The following is a 13662-nucleotide window of genomic DNA, read 5'->3' as shown; positions in this document are numbered from 1 at the left end:
TGACCTTTGAGAAGTATTAGCGTAATTGATATAAACAGAACAAACTAAATATTTTATCAGTTTGGAAATTAACTTTTCTTGTAATAATAAGTAAAGAAACGTTTCTGAAGTTCAACTAATAGCAAAAACCGCTGAATGTATTCATATGAAACTTACAAATTTTTCGTGTTCTGGTGATAGTTTTAGTGTATTTAATCCCAATACCACTGTTTTAAGGTACTCTTTTTAATTTGAAAAAAATTTTTTAAATTTCATTGTATTGGCACTATTTAAGGGAAGAGGGGGGGGGGGGGGTTCTGCTGAAAAGTTTTTCTATTTACTTTGAATAAAAAAAAAAAAGAAAAAATTTAACAGGAGTTATCAGATATTTTCGGCTGAGTTTTTCTCTGCAGACTGCACATTGATGCACTACTGTTTAATCTAGCGAAGTGCCCTTTAATTTTTTGACAATGTTGATTTGTTTAAGAGAAAAACTCAACCAAAGTTCCTGATTACTGTATTATAGTGCAATAAAGATAATACAGTTCGCCTATTTGGGTGCGAGAGAGGGAAAAAGTTAGAACGCCTGCTAACGTATTTGGGTCCCTAAAAACAGTGAGTCCTTAAATACCCTGTCCCCCCCCCCCCCTTCCCCCTGTTCCTTAATAAAGAGTGTCATTTTGTTGGTTATCCTGCAACTGCGTAACCACACATTGCTATAATTTTGAACTTTGAATTGAATAACATTTAAAATTACACCTTAAAGCAGAGTATAGTTACGCAGTATTACATTAGCACCCATTATTTGTTTTTATTTGACCTAATTATATTGATTGTCTAATGATACATTGCATCAGTCACAAGAGTCTTTGAAATTAAAAAGTTGAAAACCGTGCAAGAGGCAACTGTTTTGAATTTTAGATACGGGTCTTTTCAACTCGTTGTATAAACAAAAAATAATTTTGCTTCAATTCTTAGATTTTGTTTTCAACGAGAACGGGTGCCGAATTATTTTTTCAAACTAGTCGCTTTAAAATTGACGATTTTCAAAAAACTCGGGAAAAGAACTTCGATTATTGTTTTCAGCCCAGTTTTCGAAAATCAAAATTTTCATTACTTGTCGACATTTTGAGATCTTATGAAGCTATTCTGACCATTTTCAAAGTGATGCCAGAGTGTGTGTGTGTGTGTGTGTCGCATTTGAGGTGTGTGAATTTATTAATTTGTTTTCAATAATTTTAATATTTATTAAACTACATTCTCATACAAGTAAATCAAGGCTGTTTTGTTCTTTTTCATACTTATAAGAAATCGAAAATCTTTAGATAGTGAATTCGTATAAACTAGAAATTAAATTTATTCATGGCGCCCATTTACTTTAAATTGAAAAATCACAGAATGCAATGTCAGTTGAGTAGATAAACTATCGATTACGAGTACTGAAAGTTTTTTCCAGGGGGTACAAAACCAAAGAAAAAAATAAATCAACCAATTTTACCATAAAAATAAATAAATAACATCTATAGTCCGTGTTTCCACTTAAAAATTAAGAGCTAAAATTTTAAGAGATTTTAAGTACCACTTTATTGTACAATTACATTAAACGTTATGATTAGATAGCCATCAATCTTTATCAAATCAGCTAGATAATTTTGCAAAATATTATCAAGTTGTTGAGGTTCGCAGATATCAAAAAATTAGTTATTATTCTTAAAATTTCTAGGTAAACCTTCCGTCACTATTAATTTCGACAAAATTTCTAGATGATTTAGTAATACATAGGGACTCATTAGAAGAGAAGAAAATTATTTTTCTCTGAACAAGATGATTTTTATAATTATAAAATATCTTTAACAACACATTTAAAAATACACCGTGTAAATTTAAAAACAACAAAAAGTGTAAGATCTATTTCATGGTATTCTACCGTACATGCAATAATAAACGCATTTGAGCTTGAAATTGATCTATGGTTCATGAGCGCAATATCAATAATAAAATAACACAATAAAAATGAATGCGGTTTGTGTAGATATAAATGAAAGTAGCTGAATACTCGACATTTCTATTTCCTTAAAATAATTTAGGTTTTTTAAAAATAAACAAAATTATTTATCCAATATTTAATCACTTGAAAATTATAACTACAGAGCAAAAAAAGTTTAAAGAAATATTATTGACATAATCAACTTGTTATAACATTTAGAAATAAACAAATGGTCTAGACGGAAAGTGTCAAGTTCGAGACAAGATCTTTCCAATCTTGTCTTGTCTCGGCTCGAGTCAAGCCCAACGACGTGAGATTAGATTTATTTTCTAAGAGTGGGGGTAAAAATCGAGGACATCTTAACTTCCCTCTCTGAGGAAACTTTATAAAAAGTGTTAAAGTCGAATTTCTGAATTCACTTTTTAATATTTTTTTAGAGTTCTGGAAATGAATGAATGTTATTAAATATTAAAAAATCTTTCTATTAGTATTGTTTATAATCGATTTTTTTCCTTTTAAGGTCATTATTGCGGATAAATCGAAGCAACGTTTATAGCTAATAGTAATGTGCTAAAAATCTTATTCGTCAACACTAGATGCGAAAAAAATACGTTAATTTTATAATCGAATATAAGGCCATGTGTGGTAAAAAAATATTCATGTTGGAAGTAATGAAACATTTTACTTGGAGTCACCAAATTATCCGGGACCATATATACCTAATGAAGAGTGCTTTTGAGTTATAAATGCACTTGATAACCATTTCATATCAATAGAGTTTTATCATTTCGATATTGAAGAAAGTCTAGATTGTAAATATGATTCCTTAATAGTACGTAACGCTGGTAATCATCAAGCACCACTTATTGGAACTTATTGCGGGAAAGACGATAAATTAAAAATAGTTCTAATGGGGCGCGACTTAAATTTCTCACATTTATCCCTGTTAAATCAATAAACGGAGACCGGTTCTCTGCTGCCATTACTGTGCGATTATAATTAATATTTATCAATAACAGTAGTATTAATTAATATATTCTTTTCCTTCTATTTCAAATTTATGAAATTTCTCAAATCTTCTTTATAGAAAAGGCTAGAACTGAAGTGGTATAAATAAAAATTTGTTGTACCAGTAAGTAAAAACTGCTGAAGAATTCGAAAAATAATCTGCTGGCGCCAGGATTCGAAACCAAGACCTCACGAATATGAAACATGACCGCTACCGCACTACTACTCGAACGCTCACGTTCAGTCAGAAGTATCTTTCTCTCCGTAGAACGCAGCTATTATTTGTAACAATAATCTTATGCTAAAGGATTGAGCTAATTCGAAGTTATAAATAAAAAGTATAGTAGGCTTCAGAGGGTTACTGCACTATTGCAAAATGGTGATTTACTTCACATGCGATTGTTAGGACATTGAGGACTTGAATAACATCACATTCAGCGGCAGGCCCAACATCGAAAAAATTGAGGCCTTTTAGGCTCAAACTACTTTTTTAATTATTTTAACTTGGGCTGTATCAAAAGATTCAACAACTCTAGTAAAAAGTGTTTTTCTCTTGTAAACTAAATTATATACTTTTTCTAAAAACGGATTAAAGAATTTAAAATAAACAATGTTCAAAACACGTCTTAATGGTGCTAACTCATAAAATTATATAATTTAATTTTTTCTTCGATACCTATATAATGATAGCTCTATTATTTAACAAGGGTAATGAAACATAATAAACTTTCTCTAGTATAGTTGTCCTTAGTGAATTCATGTTACCATTACAATATATTCCAAACGATTCTGATGTTATCAATCCCCCTGAGATATAATTCAGTTAACTGCAAATTTCCGACAGTCAATTACTCGCGAATATATGCTACTGCACTATAACTATATGTCATTTAAGTCAACTACTGTTTTCGAAGCTAGTAGAACAACCGAGCATTCCATCAGACAATTTATAACCTCTTTATTATGAATATTATTGTTCTCTTTCTCACCAGCTTATATCTAGCTAGTATCTTACACATATATTGTGCATAGGATATACGCTGTTGGAAAATTATTTCCCGAATTGGGAATAAAGCCAACTTAAACTATCCATAAACTTTAAAGAGAAATATTGCCCAATTTCAGATGCATAGAGAGGCTTGAATGTTTTCGTGCTATTTATCAAATTATTAGAAATAATCAAATGTTCTGTTAGGAAAAAATTAATTTTTCTTTGTTCATCAAATATTACCCTAGTAGAAATAATCTAGTTTTTACTCGATTTTAGACCAGTAACTGGCCAGCGATCCCGGCTAAAAACTAGAAATCCCGCCACCTACAACTAAGGCGTACACATTGGTCACACCAATATATTTTCTGTATTAGTGTGTATGTGTGTGTTTATTTTTTTTCTGTTTAACCTCTATTTTTTAATGTGTACGTTAATATGTAAATAATTTTATGATAAATAATTAATAATATACACATTAAAAAATGGAATCAATGAAAGAAATAAATACAATAAGTGAATTGCGACTATGGGCAATAGAAACAAATATTGTAAATTGTCATTTAGACGAATTATTAAAAACTGGGAAGGAGGAAGTCGAAAAAAGGGATAATTAAAAATAAAAAATATTATACATAATTAATAATAAAATGTTAATTATAGTTAATTTTCAAAAATACGATTTAATGATTACATTTGTTTTTAAAATATAATGATGTTGCCGGCTTTATAGTTTAACATTCATATATTAAACTCTGATTTTTTAAGTCAATAAAAGACTCAATAAATAAATTTTATAATAATTTTGTTTGTCAATCATTATTTTTATTTTAAGTTATAATTTATTTATTTAAATTAATTAATTTTTAATGTCAGTCAATGTGAGTCAATATTTATTTATTGATCTATATATCTATGCTTCAGGTTAGATTTATCTATCGCATATAAATTTTTGGAGTAATTTGGAGAAAAATACATTAATTTGAATTAATTTTTGATTTGTCTGGGTATTTTTTAGAAAATCGTTTTATTTTTCCGAGGAACTGATAATTTTAATAACCTCAAAATTTAAAATTTTAAAGTGACAGTTTTTTCAAAGCCGCCATGTTTCTCTTGGATCTCTAGTAAAACTGGCCAGTTACTTGACAAAAACTCGATTTCATTTCTACTAGGGTAAGGGTAGACCGTTGAGACGTTGGGCCTCGATCTTCTGATAGTATATAACTTTTATAAAAATATTACTTTCAAGATGTAGCAAGAATATTATTAAAAATTTAATAGATGAAGAAGTAAAAAATCTGTAATTTTGATATAAAAATTAATTTATATATATAATTTTAAATAACTTTAACGTCTAAACACATTGCATGAATCTTGCGTGACTATTTCTTCCTCGTCATGCATAATCAAGCATGATTGAACATGATTTTACATGGACATGCATAATGTTGCAAAATCCGTGCAGTGTCATGAACGATCATTCATGATTAAGCTTAGCCATGCATGAAATTGCATGAATGCGTAACCATTCTTTTCTGGTTATGCATGCCCATGCATGATTTTGCATGGCCATGTATGCCTTTGCATGAATCATGCAGTTCCATGAACGATCAATCATAATCGAGTTTGGTCATGCACAATATTGTATGAATCATGCATGCCTATTCTTTCTTCATCATACATGATCATGTATGATTGAATATGGTCTTTGCATGGTCATGCGTGACTTTGCATCAATTGAAATTTAAAAGTTCAAAAAATCTTAAATATTTAAAATAATAAAAAATAGGAATGAATGAAAAAAGTTACAATTTGAGTACTGTTACTTATTACTTAATAAGAAATTTTTAATTAAAAAAAATATATATCAGATTTAGCGGTTCAAAATAGTACCTCATAATATATGGCAGGATCCTGAGGTTCAATGTAGGAGCCAAGATGGCTTACAGTGCTCTAAATCGGTTCTATTTTGGGCTAGAGACATGAATGTAATTTTTAATTTTCGACTCGGGATGGTTTCATGGTATCCGAACGACTAGGTTTTGCAAGAATATAAATCATAAATTAGGAAATTAAGAAATTGAACAAAAAACTAATAACTAACTTAATCATATTAAAAAGTATTGTAAACAGTAAAAAAATTTATTGTACTTCTAATTGTTTTTAAGGAGCATTTATAATTTTTTATAAAAATCCTAAAAATAGCCTTATATTACTATCGTATTAGAATAATAAAATAAATCCACACAGAGAGAATTTTATAGTACAAGTTATCATCGAGTTATGGAACAAATTTTAAGCTGAATTCGATAGTAGTAAGTATAATTCAAATTACTAAATATACAATCTGAATTGTAGTATCTACTAACTATATAGTAAAATCTAAAATTATTTATGATAATCAGAAATTAAAACTTTTAATAGTTATAACTATTATAAACATCAGAATTCTTAACAACGCGATGGTACTACACTGTGAAAAATTTCCAACAAATTTTACTGAGTGCATTGTAACCCCGGACCATAAGAAAACTGGTACAAAATTTACAAACGTCCCATAGTAAACGGTATGCGCAGACGACACGACTGGGACCTATGCGCATACCGTTTACTATGGGACACTTGTAAATTTTGTGCCAGTTTTCTTATGGTCCGGTGTTACAATGCACCCATAGTAAAATTTGTTGGAAATTTTTCAGTGTAATTGCCATCAGCCCAAATAATAATTGCTCTTCAAATTAATAAATAATTTAAATATCGGTGTTACGCAGTCGGAAGTTTGTCTGCATGTGATTTTCACTTTTTGATCAATTTCACACACACACACACACACACACACACACACACACACACACACACACACACACCCATGATGAATATAAATAACGCATTTTAACTAATATGAACTTATTCTATTTCATGTTTTAGAATTTTTACAACCTTGAATGATAACAGTTACCATTTTCAATTGTAGCTGTTATCATTTTCAATGGTAATACTAATTATTATTACTACCGAAACATTTTACTATTTCAGATAGTTAAAATTAAAAATTTCGTATTGAAGATAATATAATTAAATTTTTTCCGTGCAGAAATTACCAAATTAGTTTAAAACTTATTTCTGTCCTTCATCAATACTCACATTATGTTAAGAATTACCATAAATTGTTAACAGGAAAAAAAAATGTTAGAAATACGATGACAGGCCAAGTCAATAGAATATTCTTATAAAAAAATAAAAAAGTTTAAACTATTTTGACTATCACCATCCTCATGATACTAAGGGACTAGCAAGATTTTCCTTCCGTGCAATTAAACGTCGTTAGAAATTAAAAATTCCTTCCTTCCGCAGGAAGTTGGAAAGTCGGAAACTGAGACTCGCCATAATAAAAGCGTTAAAACTTTCAAGAGATGCTATACTACATCCACTTCTCTTATCTGCTCTTTGTCGCTCTTGTTAGTATAATCTTAACCCCGGCAGCAATTTTCTTATTTCACCGGATTTACAAGATAGGAATATTTGTTGAAGCAAACGAGTATCTACATTCAAGCATCAAATTTTTATGTTTTTGAATTCATCAAGAACTTTATCTTTTTTTTTTATTTTTTAAGTTGAATCTTCAAAATTGTAAAATCAAGACCTCTTTGTAAAAAAAAAAAAAAAAAAAAAAAAAAAAGAAAATGACTGTTAAGAGACACTGTCACTATTTCGTGCTGTTCACAAAAATGAAAAGTACACTGTAAAAAATTCTGAGCACCGTATTAGGTTTGAACTAATAGCATTGAATGGTGTGATAGATAACACTCACGACATATTAAAAGTATACCGGTTGGTGATTCAAATCGTAAATTCACACTGGGAACACGATGTTAAATCCTCAGTAATCATTTTTACTCAATAACTTTTTTACAGCGTAGCTTAAAATATTATGATTTCCAAAAAAATTAATTTGTAAACTTAGAATTACTCTAATCGACTGAAAAGGCAATATACTAATTATACCATAAGCACACTACAAAATAACACCAGTACACAAAAGTGAATCTATTTTAACACCGGTTTTCTCACAGTGACAATAGATCTTTTACAAATATTAATACAATTCACATATACGTAACTATAGAAAAATAATATGCATTAAAAAATATACTCATATAGGGTTTCAAGAATATTTTTTTTCGCTCCATGAGTTCTTGTAATGAGAAAAAATTTTGTATATTTGGCGAAGTTGACTATGTCAAAAGAGCCATAAAAAATGTAACGAGTGGTAAAAAATAAATCTGAGAAATTAAATCAAATCTCGTGAGTTCGTTTGACGATATTTTTCTCACCTCTTGATGAGAAAGAAGTACTATAATTATACATAAACGCGTCCCTGTGTAATAACAGAGAAGGCAAGTAAGCACGTTTTTTTTTCTTTTCTTCATTTTCTTACTCTCTTTTATATTATTTTTTTTTTCTTTTAATTTAATTTAATTTTTTTTTTTTATTTCATATAAGTTTCTACAGTATTCCATAATTTAATGACGACGCTTAAATCAGTTTTCTCGTATAATTAAAATGGAACTGGTTGAATTAATCCAAAGGGTAACACACTAGTCAAGAACTTAAACCTCTTTCGGTAATATTTACATTCTGGAATGAAATTTTATTTTCTTTTAACATTAGTTTTCCAATAAAGATTTCTTTACTATTTCAATTTTTTAATGAATATAGTCTTAATTATATAACACAGATGGTCTATTATTTTAGTAAATATCTTATACAGTCAAATTATTTTTTGTGTATATAATCGAAAAAAATAGTTGGAGAATAAAAAACTACACAACTCAAACACTCATAGTGTGTGTTCGAATAATCAATTTATTTGATTAATAATCGAAGCACATATTCTTTTTGAAAAATATAATAATGCATTCATATGCGGGCCTCCATATGCCCTCATGTGCCCGTATCTGCTCTTATTCTCCGCGGTGACGATTACATTTAAGTATAAGAATATAGTTTTCATATTTAAAGTGGGCAAGTTTTCTATAAATAATAATTTTAAATAATACAAATTAATCATAGACATAAGAAAGACAACAAAATTTAAGAAAATGAGTCAAAAGTTATTTTGCTGCAGACAAATTTAATTATTAAATAAAAAAAAGTGTTAATAACTTTTTATAAATTTGTTTAATATGAGTGTAATTAAACAAAGTATTGTCGGTAATTGCAATCTGCAAAAAATTTTAATCTGGAAAAGAATGTTAGAAACAGTGATTTTTCAAAAATTTTGATGATGATATTATTGAAGCTAACTGATTGCAATAATTCATGTAGCGATCATCAAAAACAATAAAATCGAAAGGCTGGCATAGTTCGAGAATCATTTCCATAATATATAGGAACACTTCCTATAAAATATAGGATCCATTCCCATAAATTATAGAAACCAATCTCATAACATTATACATATGGTTCCCATAATAGTATGAGAACGATATCCATAATATTATAGGAATGGTTCCCATGTATGAGATTATAATGCATAGCAAAACTTCCCATAATGTTCTTTCCGTGTACTGACTTTCCTAGTTTAGTCTGATTTTGGTATACCAAACCGGCAAACCTTACTCTCTAAAAACGAATTAGTAACAATCACATGACAATCGCTATTTGGCAGTGAATAATCACTTATTGCTAATGAAAAGTATACCACTATTTGAAGTAGTGACATACTTTTCACTAGGACACAGTTAATAGCCACTATTTTCACTATTTCAAATTGAAGAGAGTAGGTTACCATTGCTACCTACCAGTCAGGAATTCCAATAGTATGCCTTACTTCGGCAAGGCCACAAAGTTTCGTGGTCACAATCGAATCTATAATTATTTCGGCTTACCAATGTTCATTTTGCCTTATGAAGATCTGATGATACAAATTAGGCTTGCCTTGTTAGGCAAGCCTAGTTCGGGCCAAACTGATGTTTTGGCAAGCCTCACCAAAATTTCTAGTTATGTCAATATTTCTCTTGAAGGAATGATCTGATTTCGATGATTAAAGCTACAATCGACACGTTTTATTGAGTTCTAGAGCTTATTAGAATTAATAATGGATCGATTCAATTATTTTGCAGATATTTGGAAAAAAAATTTTCTACCATTCCTTTCTCCATTAATGTCTCGAACAAGACAACCGATTAGGATGTTCCTTACGGCAATCAACGTGTTTTATAAAGCTCTAAAGCTGGTTAAATTTTGGAATTGACTAATCGAGTTGTTTTTCAGAAATTTAAAAAAAAACTGAAAAAAAAAAAAAAATTTTTCGTATTTCTCAATTATTTCAGAGTCTATTAGATCGAATGATCTAAAATTTACAGGACAAATTATGGCGAAAAACTTCCTTTGATTTCCGCAAAAACCATTCAAATCGGTTGATTAGTTTTAAACGTTATAGAGTGTTCTAAAAACTCGATTTTCTTAGCGGGAAGTTAAAAAGAAATGCTCGGAAAGTCGAAAAGTGCATGTCTCATGCTTATGTTGCAGTATAAAATCTAACCTTTAAAACAAAATAAATAAGTAAACTAACAGCTGGTTCAGTTTTTTTATAGGGGTACTAGTAGTACATACATGAGTAAAATAGATAGATGGTATACGTATATAAAACAGAGCGAGATTTATATGAATATAAATGTAAAAAAAAAGACAGGAAGACATATGGCCGATAAATTTTAAGAAAAAATCTCAGAAAATTCATTGATTTTTACTGGTATTTTTTCAATAGAGAAGGCGTGGTTTCTAATATTCAACAGGGTTCATCTCATGGATGAATGACAACTTTTACAACAAGAATTAGGTTCATTCATTGTTTGTGACGGTGTCCAGTAATCCAGACGACTAACAGACATACATCCTAACGGACGTTACTATAATGATCTCTTTAACTGAATTCTTTAATTATGAACAATTACATTTATTAAAACAATCGACCATCACAATAATCAGATTTTGAAGTTTCCAAAAATCATTAATAAGTACACAAATAACTAATTCTTTTAGGTATTGATATGACTTTATGCAAGCATTTTTTGCAACGGTGGCTATTTGACAGTAAAGCCCACCTAAAGGCATGCAAAAAATTTTATATGTCAGCCAAAATGGAAGGTAGATTTTTTTAAAGTAGTTCTAAAAATATTGAGCCTTTATAAAAGCATTAAAATTCATTATAAAAGAAAATCAAATTAAGTTATATAGACCTGCCATAAAAATATTATCGGCGTATAACATCAACTATGCACACACTTATAAAATCTCATGTAAAACAAAAGAGCCATTTGTCAATGAAATTTATGTTAGAGGTGTCTGAATCGTGTTCAAATCAAATATAACTGTCGATTCGATAATAGGATCGAATAATTGGAATTTTCGAATAATCCAATAAAATCAAATAATTCGAAACTTCTCTGAATTGAATAAAGAAAAAAAGTTAAATAACATTACCACAGTCGATTGCATTTTAATAAACTGATATGATAGTAGTTAACCATAACAGAAGAATATAGTTGATAATTTATTAATAATGAGATGATAATAAATTAATTATTAATAAATTAATCTGATTTTTATTCAACATCACCAGAAACAAATTATATTTCGTTAATAATGCTTATATTGTTAGCAAACATTATCACAAGATAATTGTAGTGATCACCATTATTAATTTATCGTTTAGTGCCTTTCAACGAAATAAATTTAAAAAGTAATTAAAACTTATTGCGTAATTAATAGATTTCAATGGTCACCAATATCTCTTGTCAAATCAGTGAGGTGTCACTGGCGTACTAGTAGAATTTCAATTATATAGATTAAGAGAATGTACTTGGCTTAGTTTTTTACAGCGATTCTGATCAAAAATTCTGATTGGAAACCAAACACAAATATTATTTTCCGATTGAGTTCAATCGAATCTTAATTTGAGTCTGCGCCTGTGACAAAACCTCTAAAAAATTTTATTAAATTTTGTGTCCAAAATGGCCTGGTAAAAATTTATAAAATTATACAAAATTTCATAAAATTCTACAAATAGTTATTATTAAAAAAAAAATAAAAATGCCCAAAAATTTAATGACGTGAGATATTATTGAGCTAGAAAAGCTAATCCGTATGCAGTAAAATCATTTCTTCGATTTTTTTTCAATGTTTCGTAAGTGACTCAGTACTAAATGATTGACGGAGTGTAAAGTTAACTATAAATAACGAAGAGAAATCTCTTTGCCATAACCAGACTTACAAATTGATTTCTAATACCATCGAACTGTAATTTGACTAAGTACCGACGAATAATCTAATTAGAAAATTTTAGGAGAGATAAAATATTTAAACTCCGGTTTGTAGATTGAGGGTTATTATTCCCGGAGCTGATGACCCCAATCTCATAAAATATTTATGAACTCGAATAATTTATAGCGAGTAAAAATTAAATTACATTAGTCTGGATTTTTTCAGAAACATAATAATGATAACAATAAAATTACGTTTTATGTCCATCACTCCTTTACGAACTCTTCACGAAAATTCTTTGATAATATAAATTCTATGTTTACCAAAACTCGTGCAGTTCCACGAAAAAGTTTTTTTTTGTTTATAAGGTAGGGGGTAGAAATAATCCATATGTGAAAATGCGTAAAATACCTACATTTTATGGGTATTTTTCCTATATTATATATGTTTTTTTTCCAATGTCGACATTGTGATTTTTGGTACATCGATCTGGGAATAATTGCTATCGGGTAAATTACGGAAAACCACCGTAAAATACCGATTTACCGTAAATTACAGTGGATTTGCCGCAATTTACGGTGATTTTACTGGTAATCCACCGTGAATTACGGTAGTTCGGCAATCCACCATAAAAATACCGGCTTATTGCAATTTACGGCAGATTTACCGTATTTTACAAAAGATTGCGCGTTCTGTGGTTCATTGTTATTATTTTACGATAAATTTTACAATCGTATCTTTGTGAAATTATCGAATTTTACTAAAACTGCAAGGTACTTTACCGTGTTTCACGGTAAAACCACCGTAATTTACCAATTTACCGTAAACAAACCTAAATTACGGTGATCCCATCTGAATTTTTGCAGCAGATGTACCGTATTGTGCGGTACATTTACCGTATTTTACGGTAAATCAGATCTGCTAGGGATGTTAACATTGGAAAAATTCCCTTGTTGACACAGTAAAAATGCCCAAGTACAATTTTGCATTGTTGGCTTTTTTCTTCGTATTATTATCACTCTGCTAATCACGGATAGACTACAGATTAATGCCATTAAATTTAGTAGCCATAAAAATAGTATAGCTGTATTTCTTCTAATTTAAATCATTATAACTTAGAATTATTGAAAATTACTCATATAATTAATTATTTGCTATTCAATTAATACTATTGTCATTAAACGAATCACTATTTAGTTATCGTAAGCTCCTGGTTTAATTAGAAAATTACATTATTAATATGATGGGTTTACTCGTTGAGTCAATATAATATAAAACACATCGTTAGGCTGATGTAGCGAAACGTTATCATGAAATTCAGTCAATAGAAAGAAAAATATTATGCTGTGAAGAAATATTCCTTTTACCGACTTTAGAGTGCAATAAAATGCATTGATTGCTGCAAGAACCATCTTAATCGTTTAATTCGTTT

The 13662-nt window shown here is 29.3% G+C and overlaps 1 protein-coding gene across 2 annotated transcripts in view; it reads right to left on the bottom strand.

Moving 5' to 3' along the window:
• The window catches only part of LOC103569707 (microphthalmia-associated transcription factor), a 77735-nt gene that overhangs the window by 51384 nt on the left and 12689 nt on the right, over window positions 1-13662 (bottom strand). The window lies entirely within an intron of this gene.

This window comes from Microplitis demolitor, chromosome 3, assembly GCF_026212275.2.
Source record: "Microplitis demolitor isolate Queensland-Clemson2020A chromosome 3, iyMicDemo2.1a, whole genome shotgun sequence".
NCBI lineage: Eukaryota > Metazoa > Arthropoda > Insecta > Hymenoptera > Braconidae > Microplitis > Microplitis demolitor.
This window is presented reverse-complemented; position numbering and strand designations above follow the sequence as displayed.